Below are 18,134 nucleotides of genomic sequence, written 5' to 3' on the forward strand. Positions count from 1 at the left end.
TAGCAAAATACCTTGAGAAAGGTGCTGTTATGCAGCGGGCCAGCACAAGGCCAACACGCTACAGGAGTCCTTCTTCCAGGTCCTTTCTCTGTGCGGGGCAGAAACTTAGTCTTAAAGGCCTTAAACGTCGATCTACATTCAAACAGTGCAAATTCTTTAAAATTTTCCCTAGGAGGTTACACAGTCCTTTATATCCAATATCTGAGTGCCTTACCATTTTTAGCATGTTTTTTCTTTACAACACCCTAGTGAGGCAGTAAGTGTTGTTACTATTAATTAATTGTATAAATGAAGAACTGAAGCACAGAGGAGCTACGGGCATCATTGCTTCAGTGAATAAAGCTTACGCATGCCATAGCTGAGATGGGATCCACTGCCCTGAGTTAGGTGCCTGAAAGCCCTGCTGAGCACAGGTATCCCCCTGCTAGAAAATAGGAAATACCATGGATAGTCGTGCATTAAACCACAACCCTCTCCGTAGTGCAGCCTGCTTACTTTGTGCTTCACACTATTCAGGGTTAATGATTTTAAACACTGTGCTAGGGCTGTGACCTTGTGCCATATTTTTTTTTAACCTGATTAAGTTCCATCCATCCTGGAGGGAATCCAAACACAGCTGCTCCCCACCTTGTTTGGGCCACCTTAGGCACCTCCCTGCTGCTCGCACTGCAGTAGCCGGTGGCATCATGCCGTCCTGTTGCATGAGGTCAGTGATGCAGAGCTGGAGCTGAGGCCGCGTAGAAGGCTCCCATCCACTGGTGATAATTTTGAGCTGGGAAGATCTGGACTCTGACAGCAAGCACTGATGCCCTTTATAAGAAGCAGCTGTTGCCCAAGAGTCATGGATGCTGAGCATGGCATCATGTAGTTGAATCATCAGCCTTTTGTGGCTTTAGCTCCAAGTGACTGGATAAAAACAACTTTTTTTGTTGACTTTTAAGGCAGATCACCCAAATCCAAAGCTAATGCCAGTCTGTAGGCTAGGTCACCTCTTTCTTTGCTTGAGTGGCACCCTTATGTGATCAGATAAAGTTTTTTTAATGACTTTGTCACTGAAGAACTGTATTTAATTATCACTTGTATACACACTATGAAGAATGGCTTGTAAAAATTCCATAAATACAGTGTACTCTTAAATTTAGATCACTCACATCTTCTTGTACAAAACCTTTTCTGTGAAATATTTTGTTCCAGTAAAGAATAATGGTCTTTGGCCATTGAATTCAGTAGGAATTCAATTTTATCCTTATGTAGTATCTTGTATTTTCTCTGAAAAATGAAATCTGTACAATATACTTAGGCTTTTGTTGCTGTATTTTTAATATTCTTTATTTCTGTCAAATATATCTATAGTATTTCAGTAAAAAGGACATTGATAGAAGGTCCTGAACATTTTCCAATATGTCTTCTGGAAGCTTTAACATACTTAATAAAAGTCTTTTAAAAAAATGAAATGAGTTTACAGTTGCCTGGTGTGATCTGTAAGGTAATGCTGCCTTTCTATTCAGTAAGGAATTTATCCTCATAGGGTTTCTAGTCCTGGATCCATGTACATGGTAGTACAACTCTTGGTCGTGCCTCTTATTCCAGGACCACCACTGGGAGCTCCTGGCCACACAGTTTGTTTGACATTTTCAGTGATCTGTGCCAGCCCGACTCACACCTCCAGTTGTGTGGACCCATAATGAGTCTGAAAGCAGCTGAGAGTGACCTGGCAAGGATCTGACAAGATGATTTTCGTACCTTCCCACCAGGTCCTATCAATTAATTCTAGGTACAATGACCCAGATCTTCAGCTGTCCTTACTGCAGGAGCTGATGGTAAGACTCTTTGTCTAGCAGAAACCCAAAGCAAGCTTTTTAGATCATAAAACTTTGTTAATACAGATAATTTTTTTCAATAAAAAGGCTTTTTGTTCAGCTATCAATGAAAATCCTCTGGAAAAGCTACATCTTTGTTAACCTGTCCCTGAGGGCAAAAAATGGATAAGTAGTTCTTTATGGCTTCAGAAGTCTTCTAACATTAAGCAGCTACGTCATTTAACCTACTGAAGCCTCCTGTCATAGAAACAGACACTTTAAGATTATGGCACTATTTCTATCACATAAGAAGCCAGGCTATTTTAATACAATTTTGGCGGTTATGGCTGGTTGTCAGTGGTGGGTGGCCTGCCTCTTCCCTGTTACCTGTCCTCCTGTCCCCACTGTGCGTTCAAACCACAACTTATCACTAATCACTGCAGCAAAGCAATGCCAAATAACTCTGTACTTTTAAGCATGTGAGTAGCAGTCCTACAAATGCTTTGCTGAATCAAATTCTGTGAATTCAACACCTTGCAGGCTCAAGCTGTAATCCAGGCTTGGAAAACTCTAAAACTTTCCTAAGAACATTTTCAGTTATTAAAAATGACTGCTGCAATATGAAACATCCATTAGAAAAAGCTCTTGGGAAGGAGTAGAAGCTGCATGTATGTCTAATTTAGCGATTTGTGTGGCAAATTGAACACAATATTCATATTTACATGCATGCTTAAGTCTGGAAAGTGCCTGTGTAGGAAAGTCAAGAGGTGTGAGTGTTGTACCATAAACATATGTACTAGGCACATGGGACACGTTTGGGATATCAGACGTGCAAGATGATTGCTAACACTTTCATTGGAGTGCAGTTATTAGATGTCTTTTATATTTCATTAGCTTGTGACCATATTAGAAGCAATTACCCCTTGTTTCCAGGGTTGCTTAAACTTCTACAAGAGCCTGATTTTGATGCTGAATCATCATTCTCAATAACCACAAAAGAAGCCAACAGTCCGGGCAGCAACACAGCACTCTGTGCAGCCACATTCTGCTGGTGAGACACAAGTGGAGTTTGATGGGGTGGTGTGACAAGTACCATGGAGTGGTTTTAGATTTATCCCACATACTCATTTTTTATTTATAGTTCCCTTCACTTTTTCCCTCCCTATATGTAGCTTTCCAAATTTAAAAGCATGGAGGAGGAATTCAAATATTTCAACACTTACTCTGAAGTGGCAAATTTTGTACACCTTCCCATCTCCCTTTTTAACAGAATGATAAAGCAGTGACTGTGCCACATGGTGGAGTGCCACACTACTAGAAGGGGATGTTTTCTGCCATCACACGTTGTGCCAGATGCTCCTTTGCCACACATAGCGTTGCCTTGGCTTGGGAGAGAAGCAACACGGACTGCCCAAGAGCAGGGCTGACGAGCCAGGTTGTGGGACACAGCTCTGCAAGGTCAGCTGTAGATCTGAGCTCACCACAAAGAAGAGCTTTAGTGCTTTTTATTTTACACTATTAATGAAAACCTTCTTCAGGAGGGTGATAGCCAAGGGGACGTCAGTACCCAGCACTTAAGGAACAGAGTGTAAAACCGGGCTGTCTTGTTAAGTGAGGGCAGGAGGCTGCAGTTTTCAGTCTTGTAACCATCAGCGGTGTGTATTTGTGCTGCTCTGGGCAGTCCTCCACATTCGGCATACAGAGGAGCTCATGGCTGCGAAGGGGAAGGATGTTCACTGGCAACATGTGCAGCGAGAGAGCAAAATATAATTTGCCTCCTTTTAATAAAAAGAGTGAACCATATCCAGAAAGTGCAAAACACAAGGAGACCAGAGAAGTCTGGAACCATGAATGAGTAGAGGTAACTTGGTAGTAACTGTGTTAAAAATGAGCAAGCATGCAAACAAAAAAAATGAAGTGCCAGCCTATTTGTTTGAAATATGCAATCATTTTAGACAACACAAGAGATTATTCAGAAGGACAGTTCCTGTGGCAGCTGACACCAAATTTATTCGGCTGCGTTTGGAAAACGCCTAGTAGACAATACAGGTGCATTCAGATTACATCGAGGAATGAATTTAAAAGACGACTTCCATGTCCTCTGCGGCAACAGTGACATTGACTATAAAATAGTACTATTTAGACTTATCAGAACCGTGTGAGGGTGTCTTGATGAGTGACATTCATAACTGTCAGCAAAGCTTCCCATAATGGCAGTGCAGCTCAGAAACGAAGACTCGATTTGCCGCCTGCTTTGGCAGTCACTAAGGTATTGCTATGCTTTTGTTTGTATTTGGAGAGAGGCACATTTACGTTCTGACATCGAAAAAAATGAATGAATATAGGTAAATGGGATCTTCTGTGTCACCACGGTCAAGACCCTGCTATCACAGGTAACGGCGTCATATAATTTCCTCTTAAAAATGTACAACCCGTTGTCCTGCGGAGCCGAGCACTTGTCAAGGTGTGACCCTGCTATGACATTTGTGCTTGCAACTTTGGTGTGTCTGCAGAGGGTGAATCTCCATGTGTTCAACAGCGCAGGTGTTTAGAGGCTTAGACAAACACAATCCTACATGGATTGAGATATCCAAGCCCTTAGCCCATCAATCAAACAGTTAGAGAGGGTATTTATGCAAGGGAAAAATTATACATCCCCTCCCTCCAAAAAGGCAAAAATTTGGACAATATTTTAAAATAATCTTTCTTTTTTTAGTATTTATTTGTTTGGGTTTTTATATGTTCATATGTTACTACTTTCTGAAACATACTCTACATCTCCTCAACTTTAGTATTACTGATGAATTTGGACTGAAAATGCTTCCTCTAATGACTTCCCTTTCTTTTCTCTTTTTAAACCACTTTATTCAGATGCACTAACTTTACACTGAACTTGGCTGTCATAGCGTGCTACTTCTATACTTTTTAAAAGCATGTTTTCCCCTAGTACAACATTTTTTAAACACTACGAAGTCATTTAAGAGCTGTAGATTATATTTGAGTCAGAAATTCAAGATGCAATTTTGCTGGACAGCCTAAGAAACGCGTTACAGTGCAAGGCAGACAGGGAAAGCTTCAGAGGAGCAGCACCATGCCTCTTGCAGCAGGGACTGGGCAATTCATGGAAAGTCTAGCACAGGCACTGAGGGTTGTATGCTCTAACGATAACAGTCCCTCCCAATATTCAAAAGATGCATTTACATCTTGATTTCTCTGAATTCACAGGTAACTCAGTGACAGATATTTGTCCGTAAGCGTCCAAGGCTGTCCAGATCAGCTGTCTTTTGTAAACTGAACACTGCAAAGGATGCTCTCTTCAGAGACTGCACGTCCAGCACTGCAAAAACTGCTTCTTTACAAAGGCTTATTAAAATTGCACCAGAAGCTCGCATTTAGCTGAATTACCGTTTCCCAGCCAATGCTGTGGGAAAGGCTAGAAGCAGTCCCAGCAGGCCAGTATATAGTTTAAAGCCTTTTGGTCAATGCAGCTGTTCTGTGTCTTACCTATTAAGGCATAGGTGCCCAGCAGATTTTAGGTAGGAAGGAACTACGTCTATTGCTACAAAAGCAGCTAAGAAATATCTTGTGCTGGAAAGGAAAGGGGTGTCCCTCAATGCACACACAGGACAGAGTCCTGCATTTTGCCCATAGGAGCCAAAGTCTGGATCTACTTCCAACTATCTCATAGTCCTAATGGTGCAAACAGCTCAGCTGGTACTGCCCATCATCACACCATGATCATCTGTGAATGGTCCATTTTTCACTACCAACTCCTCAGCCCATGAATTAGTAATTCTTCACATCAGACTAAATCCATGGGAAGAGAAACACAGAGAAACACAGGCTTCCCGTAGGCTGTCCAGAGTTTTTTAGACTTCTGTCTGCTCAGTGCAAAGGTGTCCTACCAAAATGTGTCTCCAAGAAATTCCCACCTTCTGTGGGAACACTGCTGTTTTGGGTAGAGAATGTCCTTCTACGCTTTCCTGGTCAAGCCTGTCAGCTTCTGAGGATGGGAAGATATCCATTCACCAAGGATGTCAGCTTCAAGGCCTAATTCTGACTAAACTCAGACACATCAGATTCCTTATGTATCCTGGATTCCCTTTGATGTGCAAAGCAGAGTCATTCAGTGCTGCTAGTGACAGATGAACTGGCACAACTGAAATTAAATAGGGACAAGCACTTCCCTCATACTGCAGGGCTTGGCATTCCCTTCCCAGACAGATGAGATTCTTAAGTAGTTTTTAATCAGAATGTAATCAGCCCTGGCCATTAGTTATGCCATCTGATCACAAAACACAACTCCAGAGAGAGATCCTTAGGATATCTAGGAGGATTCCTGCAGTACTAAGTGAAAAAAACACAGACTCTACCTATCACCCAGTACTACTATGTATAGTAAGTGCTTGTTGAGCAAACTTGCCAGGTCTAATTATTCTCCCAGCAGACTACTGGGGTTTTTTGGCACTTCTACAAGTCTAATGGAAACCACAGCAGGCCTGCTCCTGCAGAGGCAGCGTGGGGAAGGAAATCTCTCTGATGTGCTTCAGACTTCTGAGGTAGTCCCTACCTTGTGTGCACATGCATGCACCCACGCCCCAGCCTTGCTCCAACACATTGAAGGGAAACCCACAAGCTAAAGCCTTGCACACAGGGGCTGCATTCCCCGGTGATGTAAGGACCGATGTGTTAAAAGACTGCGAGTCACTCAAATCTGGTGGCAAGAGGGATCCTCAAAGCAATGGGTCCTAGCCAGGTGCCAGTCACAATGTGAAGCAAGAGGGGAGCTCCTTTCAGCCCTGACTCCCAACCCCAGACCATGGCTGGGGACTGAGAAGGCAGCACAACTTGCTCTCCATGGCTGGGCTCTCCTTTCTGCTCTTCCAACTGGGACAATCCACGTAATAAAGTTTGTTCCCAGGTCACAACCTGAGACATGATGTATGGTGATTCATATGTCTTATTCCTTTCGACTTATTTTTCTGAGATCTCTCAGTTTTACTCCCAAAAGTAAATTTAACAGAGATTGTGGGTATATATGTAGAAAGATTTTTGAGCACACATGCACCTTCATGAGATGTTGTGCTCTCCAGAAAGTCTGTCAAGAGTCTGTTGGAAAACAGTGCTAGTGAGTTGATATGGGGAAGATTAATGAGTTCTCATATCTCATCCAAGAAGTTAATAAAGTTGACTGTGCTGATTAATTAAGACCAGAAGCAAAACCTCCCTGCTGCTCAAAGAGTGGGCTGCAGCCATGTGGGTTTTCTCCTGCATGGAGTGCAAACATGTAATCTATATTATGATATTTAAACAGAGGTCCACAAGGAGGAATCATCACCTCTCCAAAGATAAGCCTCCATTTGGAGACCTCCATCAGTGGATTGGCTTAGAAAATCCCAAATACCCAGAAGGTTGCTGTGCTTTTCACTAAGCTCAATGTTTTGGAAAACAGCCTGACTGTTTGTGTTTATCTTTTTCTCTTTTCCTTTTTGTTATCAAACCATTGCCAAACTCTTTTTTTTTTTTTTTTTTTTTAAAGACAAAAAGGATTGTGAATGCAGTAGCTAGAAATATATTGCATTAATTTACCCCTCTGACCTGTTACAGATATCCTTCAACATACAGTATAGTGTAGTACCTTCGGTATGAAACACAAGGGACAGTAATAGCATGATTTCAGCTTTCAGCCAGAGAAGATAGTAATTATACACTGTATATATAGAAGTGCAGTGAAGCAGCTTTGTAATTACAGTGTAACTAAGCTGTAGCTAATTTACTTGTATTCTGAAGTGCTTCTGAAGTTAGCAATTAGGGACAGTACATGATGAAACACTAGCAATATACTTACCTTCACACTGTGTGTTATTTTTCACTCGTATCTATCATGAACCTAGATATTTTCCAGGGATTAATGATAGGCTGTGAAAAGTTGATAGCCTGAAGTTCAGCAGAGAGCCATTAAACTGGCCTGGTCATTAATCCCTAGAAAATACCCTGCACCAAGGTTGTTATAAGGTGAATATGGAAAATAACTTTCCACTCCTGTTGACTTTTGTCTTGGCTGTTAGTCTTTGACAGTGTGTAGAAACAACACCCCAAACGCAAGTGACTCCCTCTCCCTTGTATTTGGATGGGCTTGATGTTAAGAGGATGAATCCTCCCTAAGTCCAGCTTTGTACATCACTGAGGCCTGTCAGTAGAAGACCCTGAATAGACAGCTTGTATTTCAGCAAGTCTGTTTTAGCCACAGTTGTCTGGCAATGTTTGGAGGTTAATTTTAGACTGAACCTCCATTTTCTAAAATGTGTAATTCCAGCTTCTCTGAGCTGAGAAACAACACTGGCAGCCAAGTAAAAATATCCATTGCCAGGGGAATATGAAAAAACACTGTTTCATCAGTCATCTAGCTCACACGACTCCCTCCCAGAACTGAGGGTGGTAATGAAAGTAATTTAACATACATCTATAATTAATTTACTACATTCTTCCTGCTGATGGCAATCATCTTACCTAGGAAAGTTCATGAAATTGATCTTAATGCATAAAAATAGAGATGGAAAAGCATTAAAGGCAGCTAAATGTGGTTTACTCCTAAGCATGTAAGCAGATAAGCACTGTCTGGAGAAATGTTTTGGGGCTGATTTAGCAGGAGCCATTACCTGTGAGAAATGGTGGCGAGCACACAAGCTGAGCAGGGCTTTCCCCTTGACACACATGGTTTGCAAGCACTGATGAGAGCAGCAGGTCTTTGCTCCTGGAGCTGCTCCTATTTTGCATAAAGTGAACAGAAATGTGAGAGTAAGTTCAAAGAGGCTTTGCAGAAGGGGACAAAGCTGCTGGACAGCTAGAGGTAGCGCCAGGGACACAAACTGCATCAGCTTGTGGCTGTTACTCCAGTGCCATTTTAAGCCACAAGCCCAGGCCCTGGGCACACAGTTAGAAGGACAACTCTGGCCAATGTGCAGAACATCCAGATGTGTCTGGGCACTCTGTGTACTGCACACACACCTATCTGAGCATATATTGCACATAGAGAACAGATACCATGTGCATGTGACAGAGAGTCCTATGTATATGTTTGCAGGCTGGTTTTAGGGCTTCCTAGTGGCATAAAAGCATCCTGGGGTTGCTCAGATATCACTGGGTCCTTGTCTGTTAGCCATTATCATTCCACCAGCTGTGGCTTTTCTGCACATCCATGAGCCCCGCACTCAGCTGGGCTGGTGGCTCTTACCCTCCCAGTGTCTCTACACTCCTAGAGAAGCAGAACACCGCTTGGGACCGTCAGGCTGATAGGAACTCATACACTTATCTACAGGCCATGATCTGCACTTCCCAGAGACCCTATTTTAAAATGCAGGTCATGACATTATGACTTTAATATGAGATGGAAAACCTAGAAAAGCAGAGCCTATAACAAAGAATACCTCAGTGCTCTTGTAGCAGGTATATAAATATGTATATAAATGAGTAAGAAGGCTTTTAAGTGTGTCTTCCAATACTGACCTCCAAATGAGGGAGTACAGTAGCATTACATGGATGGGGGGTCAGAGGAGGAAGAGCCACCACTCTCTTTGGTGCCTCTTTCAAGGTGGAGCACAGCCTGTCCTGCCTGCACTGCAAGGGGGGAAGGAAACCCTGCATGTGAAACATCGCTCCTCCTATGGAAGAGGCCCAAACAGCATGAAAGAAGGGCAATTCTTTCATTCCCCTCTGCCTGCCTGTGCAGGACAGCGCACCGAATGGATACGTGGCCTCTGTAGCTGGGGCTGCCCATTGCAAAGTGTGGCCAAACAAAGAGGATTCCTCGGCAAGGCTCAGAGAGAGGCATTTTCTACAGGCTGCTTCCTCCAAGTGCAAAGCTGTTGACTGGCTCCTCCTTAATGCCAGAAAGCAGGATGTGTCAGGCCCGTGCTGCTGGAGAGAGAGGCATGAATCAGCTAAAGGATCTGTACAGATGGCAGCGGGTTGCTGCAGGACTTTTATTGCCCGTTGGCTGTCACGCAGCTCGTCATCACAGGGCAACAAACACTTTCAGTGCTGGCTGCTGGAGCTGTGAGAGGGACAGCCAGTGGCAAAATGTAAAAAAAAAGCTCTGAAGTCAACAAAAAGCATTCAGGATTGCTTTTGAAATGCTGGGGCGTGGGCCCTGAATAGCTGTTTTTCACAGTGTCCCCATGGCAGAGGCCTGGGAAAGCGTCTGCCCCACCAAAACCCTAACCGCTCTCCAAGGAGCTACAGGAAAGGTGCCAAAATTGGGGACCTTCCTCTACACAGGTTTGTGCTCCCAGTGTATGCTGGCATGAGCATAATTATTTGCAGTGTACTCCCAGGAGAGCCTCCAGAGGCCCCTGCCCTGCCCAGCCCTGCCCAACTCATGGCATGAACTACTATGCTGTGCAAGACCTGCACACCTTCCTCCCTTTAACACCAAAGTCACATTAAAACCAAAAAAGCCCTGTAGTTAACCCTTTCATTACAGACATTAAGGAAATTTCAGGACACAGGCATCACACGGAAAGGCTGAGACCTGCCCTGGCTCAAGGATGGATGGTACTTGCCACCCCTCTCTTTGGGAGCAAGGTCTCTTTCTTCTCATAAGCACTTGTCACTAGTGAGGGATCGCTGCAGGGGACAGCCCTGCTTTTGCCAAAACCAAAAGATTTCAGCAAGAGGCAGGGGAGAAAAAAAAAGATTCCCTGGGCTGAAAGCACAATCTGAGGAGTATAGTTCTATCTCCAGCCAAAATACGGACATTGACTACGGCAGCACAGAGGTCAGCGAGGAGCACAGGGCAAGCTGCTATCCCTGGCCAAGCTCCACTACCAAGTGAGAGATGCCCTAAGACGTGCTAATTACTGAGACTTTCAAACGTGAGGAACATCAGAGGGATGGTACTCACCTAAGAAAGGGGGTCTTAGTGACACAGTTGGTGGGAGGAGAATTAGACCAGTGTTGGACACAAAGACAAAACCAAACCCACCCTTTCTACAAACTCCCATATCCCTCAGCTTGGCTCCTTCCCACTCCATTATGATTATCTGCTGATTAGGTGTTTCTGGAAGCGGTTGTGGTTTTGGTGATATTATCATTAGCTGTTGTTGTGAGATGCCCAGCCGGGGAATAGATCACCGAGTGTTAGCTGCTGCACGGGCAGAATGAAAACGGCTCGGGATGAGAAGGATGTGATGTGCAAAGCACCCTTGAATGAACTGTGCTAGATCAATTTGAAGTATTCTTAATCATATCTTCTTTAGTCAAGGAAAGGTAATATTTTATCTGGGAAAAAAAAGGCCTGTTTCATCCCAGCAATGGATGAAACAATTTTCTGAAGTTTGTAGGCTTTTCCTTCTAGACTTATGCAATGTTCATCAGCAAATGTTGGTAAGCAACGACTGATAATGGAACGTACAGAAATATACAGCAGTGCTGTGTGTTTTATCAGCTAATAAAAGAAAGCCCTTAGATTAAGGATGTGTGAGCATATATAATCACGTAAGTGACGCTCTGAATGTGTGGTTTCTGTTTCAGCAACTTGTCAGCATTATGTAGAACACAAATACATAGTGACTGAAAAAGCAATAGCATCATCACTATTAGTCTTACAGCTTGAGAACAAATTTAAAAAAAGCGGTTTTAGGTGGTGCAGCACAACCCAGAGGGACATGACTTGCCTGACAAATCCAATATTATATAGTCCTTCAAAGTACATAGTGCTCGTCATTTTTGTCTATTTTGAAATGTGTTTTGGATTCCTTCTTACCTCCTGGTTCCTATGAGTGGTGGCTAAAAGGCGTCTGATTTTCCCAATTGCCCTTTCAGAGACTGACCGAGAAGCCAGAAAATGTGAACCTGGCACTAATCAACTGGTGCACATTTGAGCAAGAACTGCTTTGCTGTCTGGCTGATGGCACGAGTTTGTGCTTTGCTTAGTCAGGAGTTGCATTTTCCTATTGGAGAGGAACCATCCTTTTTTCTTCCAAAGAAATAATGTCTTTTTTTTTTATTATTATTATTAATAGCACTGCAAATATTATGCATGAAAGGCCATCACTTTTTCTTTATTTTGTTAGAACTAGGAAGAAAACTGTGTCAAACAAATGAAAAATACTTCACATCTGGCTTTACCTCTCCTTTTTCCATCTTTTCTCCTTCCATCAGTCATAGGAGGAACAAGACTGAACACCACAGAGAAAGTAAAAAGAAACCAAGTATTCAACAGAGAACAAAAAAGAAACAACTGATTTTAACTAGAATCTTAAAAATTCTAGAAAGATGTTTTCCCTTTTTGACCAAAAAATTCTTGTTAAGAAGCCCAATACAGGAGAAAGAGCCCTGCTCTGCTGCAGGAGACACACGGTAGTGCTGCTACAGAAATTGCTTCTTAGCAAGAGAAAACACATTCTAGTGCATTACTGAAAAGTGAGGGGAAAAAAAAAAAACAACCATCTGGGCAAGTTTTCACCCTGCTCTGGGTTGCAGTGCTGGGAGTGACACCCCCACAAGATACCCCTCACCTCCCAAAAGCAGAGGGGTGGGAGCATTCAAAGAGCAGCCGACAGCAGCTGCTTTGCCCGCAGCCACTAGAGATCAGCCTTGCCCTGCTCTTGGGCGCGCACTAAAAACCCTTTGGTTGCCTTTGGCTTGCTCAGTCCCTGCCCGACCTTTGGCTTTTCACATCTGACTTTTTTTTCTTTTGAATGTGCATGCTCTTTCCAGTGCATTTGCAGATTCCCCTGTGCTTTTTCTCATCACTTTCAACTTGGGTTGTCATTAATTAGCCGACAGCACGATAGATACATTTTCTTGCAGAGAAATTTTGTGCATGTCTCTGCAGCAGAAATGCAGAACTCCCTCCCTTTCCCCAGGCCCTTTGCTTTGTTTTAACTGTTTTTTATACTATACTCTTGTTATAAACTGTCAGAGTTTTGTTCCCTCCTTCTCTTCTCCCCCCCCAACTCCTATCTGCTGTCAGATGACTGTGTTAGTGCTATGCCTGACATTTTCCTTTCTTAGATACATGCAAATCTGGGAGGGGGGGTAAAAGCAGATGAAGGAAAAGGCTGTTTTGCTTTTCTACAAGGGTATTGCCACCCCAGCCTGCTGCCTGCCCTCTGAGATTGGAGGCAGCGGGCAGCGTGACAAGCCCAGCACTACCCTATATGCTCGGGGCAGAGCTAGTGGGCATCCCTCCTCCATCCTGCCCCGTACCACTTCACTTATGCACTGCGGATACTGGGGGCAGTGATAATTGCATTGCTCAATAACCAGAGCGGCAAAGCAATGTGCAGTGGCCCTCCATAAGGAGCAACTCGGCAGATGCTTCCCCTGGAGCAGAGCTCTTCCAGCTTCTGCTTAGTGCCACGCTCAGGCTTAATGCTGCAATTAAGCTCATTCATAGTTTTCCTATTTTGGATATTTCAGAACTTCTCTGATCATCTCTTATTTTGCGCCTTGGAAATATATTGAACATGATGTGCCAACGTAACCAGCCATGACAAATTGTCGCATAGATGTGGGAAGCACGTGGAATACAAAAGGATGTGAAATGCCAGGAACTGGGCTTCAGCTTCATTTGTGTTATAGGACCTCAGCTATAAGTTTGTCTCAGGCAGAACTGTGTTCACCCTCAGGACTTGTCCCCGTGCTTTATCAAATAGCTGGGATTGTCTTCCTAAATGAAGAGCACCAGAGTTAATATGCATGCCTGTGTGTGCACGTATTTATGTTTATATGTGCATCTCACATGATATGCATAAGTTTTGGGTGCATGCCTCACTATTAAAGTGAAATACTTAATCTGCAATAAATACTTTTAGGTAGCTACAGTCTCTTCTGGAAAAATATACAGCAGTTCTCAGCATGCCACACTGCAAAAACCTACCCATGATTTGGCTTAAACTGATGAGGCTGCTCTCCCGATTCTCCAGTTGAAGTGAACAAACTGAAAATGAAAGCTAAAATGAACAACGTGAGTGTGTGGTATGCTGAGGAGAGATGTGGGCTCAGCCTCCTCCTGCTCTGAGCTGGCCAGATGTAGCAGCCTCCGAGGAACGTGCCCGCCTGAGGTCACTGCTGCTCTGGAAACGATGCTGCACAGCTACCTGAGTGGGTGAATTAGAAAGACACCTTCTTCAGGTGCTGGGAACTTTCCTCCTCCTGCTCATCTCTAGGAAACAAATTCAGAAAGCACAGGAAGATGGTTGAAATTAATTTATTAATTCTGCAGAGATTTTAGCGCTCATGGGTTTCTAGCACTGGCAGTTAGTGTATATGGCATCAAATGTCTCTTTTTGTACCAGAAGGACAGTTATCGGCCAGCCAGAAATTCAGATTCTGACACCTGTACCTACCTCAATCTTGAAAGCCTGAAGTGCTAATATCCTTACATTAGACTTGTGATGAGCAGGAAGGCTCTTTGAAAAGCCAAAAGTGACAGCTGGGTGATGGACACCAGACCAAAAGAGGAGGCAGCCATTCTGCAGGAACCACAAGCCGCTAACCCAAAGCGATCCCTGCAAACTGGGATGGGAGCTTGAGAGTCAAGGACTCTCTCCTCAAGAGAAGAGAAAGCTGAGAGAAGGGGCAACAGTGCAAGAAGAGTCAGTCCAAAATAACCTTCATGGCTACTCAGACTGAGAGCTTTTTTCTGCTTTCACACATGGCATGTGGACACATGTTATTCTTACGCATTCATTTAGCATCACTGAACCCCTTTTGTCTGCAGGGGACAAGAATGGGCCTGGCATTATACTACCCATTCCTGCATGTGAACAATACAGAGGATTTTACAGGAAACATGGCAATATGTGAGAACCTAATCTCTTTCAAAGAGAGAAAACAACCAGGAAACACTGGAGTGAGTCCCAAAAGAGATGTCACTGCATTTAATGTGTATTTATGCAGCTATTTAGAGGCAAACGAGAAGCAGTGATTATGTATAGAATAAAATGGAACAACAAATTGAGATTGTTTTAGCTTCCGCTCTATCTGATTAGCCAGGAAGAACAACAGACTGATATGCTCTGAACAAACAAAAATACGCTAAGCCTAAATGCTCTAGTCCTTGGGGGATTCATTTTTATTTACTGCATGAAACAAAGAGGGAGAACAAAAGAGGTTTGTTTCGAATCAGCTGGGAGGCTTGGCAGCCCAGGCTGAGCCAGTCCTTCTGTGCACCTATGTGCTGCTGAAGTTAACGGGACTTTTTGGTGCCACTTCTCTGCTCCTTGGCTGAGAAGAAGTCCTCAGTTAATTGTAGCACCAACAATGGCAGCTTTGCAAGTCAGCCCTGGCAATTGGTGGGAATTGTAGAATGGGAAAGGGTTGCAGTACAAGGTATTCCTCTCCTAAACACATTTAGCAGCAGAATATTAGGTTGAATAGCTGAACTCGATGCCTCAGGGTCCCCTGGCTCAGATGTCTGCTCAGTGCTGTGAGACGTGAGCCAGATGCTGAGAGAATGAAAACCCATTACGGATATAGCCAGACAGAATGGAAAGTGGTGATTTATGGGGACAGCCAGCGATCTTTCCAAAGCCCGCACGCAGCTATCAGGAGCAGTGAATCCCTGAGACGGCTGGCACAATTATGACACGAGATGTAACTGGGGAGACTTCCAGGAGCCAGGTTTTAAAGAAGGAAACAAATTGTAGTTGGGCATGAGCTCCTCGCTAGATCTATAACATGACATCTCGGAAAGACTGAAGTCACCAACCCAGAGCTTTGCTCTCGTGGACCCCTGACAGGCGCACAAAAGGGATGTGCTTGGCTTGAACAGGAGCCGCTGGATGAGCTCTTTGGAGTTGCATGATTTCATTCATCTACCTTTAGCACACACCATGGGATCACAAATAGCTAATGAGCGTCATTGCTCAGTGCATCAGGTGATGTTATATATTACCAAGGCTTAGGTACTATATTGCAAGGGTAACATGTCTCGGATAAGCAACAGAGTGGCTGGAATAACTAGTTTAGTGGTAAAGGTGAATGTTTAGTAGCTTTTTCATGCAGCAAATAAAATCCTACACCAACAAAGTCCTCATGACCTAAGTAATAAGTAACACTACCAGAGCAGGCAATAAGACTGCACAGAACAAGTGTTTTGTGTACATGCAGCCATCTAACAAACCTTTCATACAGCTGGGGAGGTCAAGCTAAATCTTGTTCACCTCCTGTTCTCTTGCAGGGCCATGCTGGCGTGGGCACCCATCAGGGCACAATGCAATACAGCAGCAAGACATTCAATCAATTCATCACCGCTGGCCATCGGAGCCCTGCTCCCTTCCTGCTCTGTGGGGACACGCTGGTGCTGTGCATGAGATAGGAAGCCTGAGTGTACCCCAAAAGCTGCAAAACAACTGAAATACGGCTTAATAAATGATAGATTTTGTTCTCATCAAAATACAGGACACCAAGTGCTTCCCCTATTAACCTGTCCCTGTCTCCTTAACTGTTTTAATAATAATCTTTCAGTTTCTCAATTATTTTGTGTGGAATGAGAAAGTGAGGTTTCCCCACAAAACATGTTGTGCTATAAATACCATTACAGACGTACTTAAGAAACAGTCAAATAAACACACTGCAGCAGAATAGGAAGAATTATTCCTACTTAGAGTCAATGGTATGATTTTTAACTTGCAAAAAGATCCTGTTAAATATAAAGAAAGGTCAGCAACATAATTCTTTGTTCCTTTTCCCAAAAAGGGAAGATTCATCAGAAAAAAAAATCTATGGTTTCTGCAAACACACTTTAGCAAATTTCTAAATGAAGAATGGCAATAGTTTTACAAAGCCTGGCATAGAAAAGGTCATTCGTGGAAAGGAGAGCCAGTAATGCAAAACCTGAGTGAAACAGAAGCGACTTAATAGAATATGTCAGAGAGGACTGTTCAGCTGTGATAATAACAAGGCTTCTGCATTTTATTATTTTTTAGCCTATTTTCCCAAGCAAGTGAGGTTCACACAATCATACTCCATGTACCACTATGTGTCTATGTCTGTTCTCCCCAAGTAATTTTTGAATCCATGGGGCTGTCTGCACCAAATTTGAAAGGGAACAGCAGTTTCAAAGGCAGCTGAGATCCTCTAGCTGTCATGAAAACAGGCACTACCATCCCTGCTAGTGGAAAGGCTGAAACCAGACCTCAACCCCAGTCAGCCATGGAAGAGTCCACATGGGGAAAGATGTTATCAGCACCCCAAACCCAGGAAAATGTTCACCTGGAGTCTGCCCCTTCCTGGCTACCAGAAAATCAAGCTACAGAGTACAAAACTCTAAGAAATTAGCTTTTATTAGTCCCACTGCTGAAGGAACTACTCATTTAAAATTCAACTTTTCCGAGCAAGTTTTCTAAGGAGAAACCTTTTTACTACTTTTACTCACAGATCTCAAGGCCATTGCAAAAATCTCTTAGGCTACTCGTTGCTGAAAGCCAGACCTGCAGAGGACATGGTGGGAGCAGTACAGGCAGTGAAAGCTTTTCGGTAACTCCTGGAGCCCAGGGAGGTGTTTCACCCCTTGAGCTCACAGGGGAGACCGGCCCCAGGGAGAGCGGCAGTCCCTTCCTCTACCATGAATTCGGGAACCCAGGATGCCCCCATGTGACTGCCCCCATGATGCCTTCAGAAAAACTACAAGATTGTTGTCCTCTATCCTAAAGGTGTCTGGAAGATTTGAGCTAGATTCTTAATCTCTGTAAGGGGGCAAACCTTTGGTGGAGCCAAGGGAAATCCTATAATCCAAACTAGTATGGGACCCTGATTTTGTGCAGAGGAAGGATGCTCTAACTTGTGGCTTTGGATAGCTGTGTTCAATTCTCCCTTAAATATGTCACTTAGTGCCCAAGCTTCCTGGCAGATAAACATTTGTATATGACTTTTATCTCCACTGACGCTGTTGAAGTTACTCTGCCATTACAGCCGAGCCCTGTGATCACTCAGCTTTGCACCGCTTGATGCAATTCAAAATGCAGGGCAAGTTCAAAGCGCAGCTGGGGATGCATGCCTCCTTCCCAGCGGGGTGTGACTTTGTGACAATTTGCAGAGGAGAGGTCCTGGCCTGTCTCCCCTTTGCTCTGACCATCCCTTCTTCATTTCACACTTCACAAGCACACAAAGTGCCCTTCTCAGCTGATAGCTGAGGGTCACTGCTGTGTGACCCTACAATTCCCTGTGCCAACAGGCTTTGGGGTGCGTGAGAGTTGGATGGTAACAGCCAAGGAAAGCAAAGCCTCTCCCTAAAGAGCCTCTCTCTCCATTCCCCAGGTCTCAGTCTGACATGTGGGGGTAAATGCATGAAAGACAGATATTCAGAGACCACGCCACAAAGCAGAG

The sequence above is a fragment of the Pelecanus crispus genome, chromosome 7 (assembly GCF_030463565.1).
Source record: "Pelecanus crispus isolate bPelCri1 chromosome 7, bPelCri1.pri, whole genome shotgun sequence".
NCBI lineage: Eukaryota > Metazoa > Chordata > Aves > Pelecaniformes > Pelecanidae > Pelecanus > Pelecanus crispus.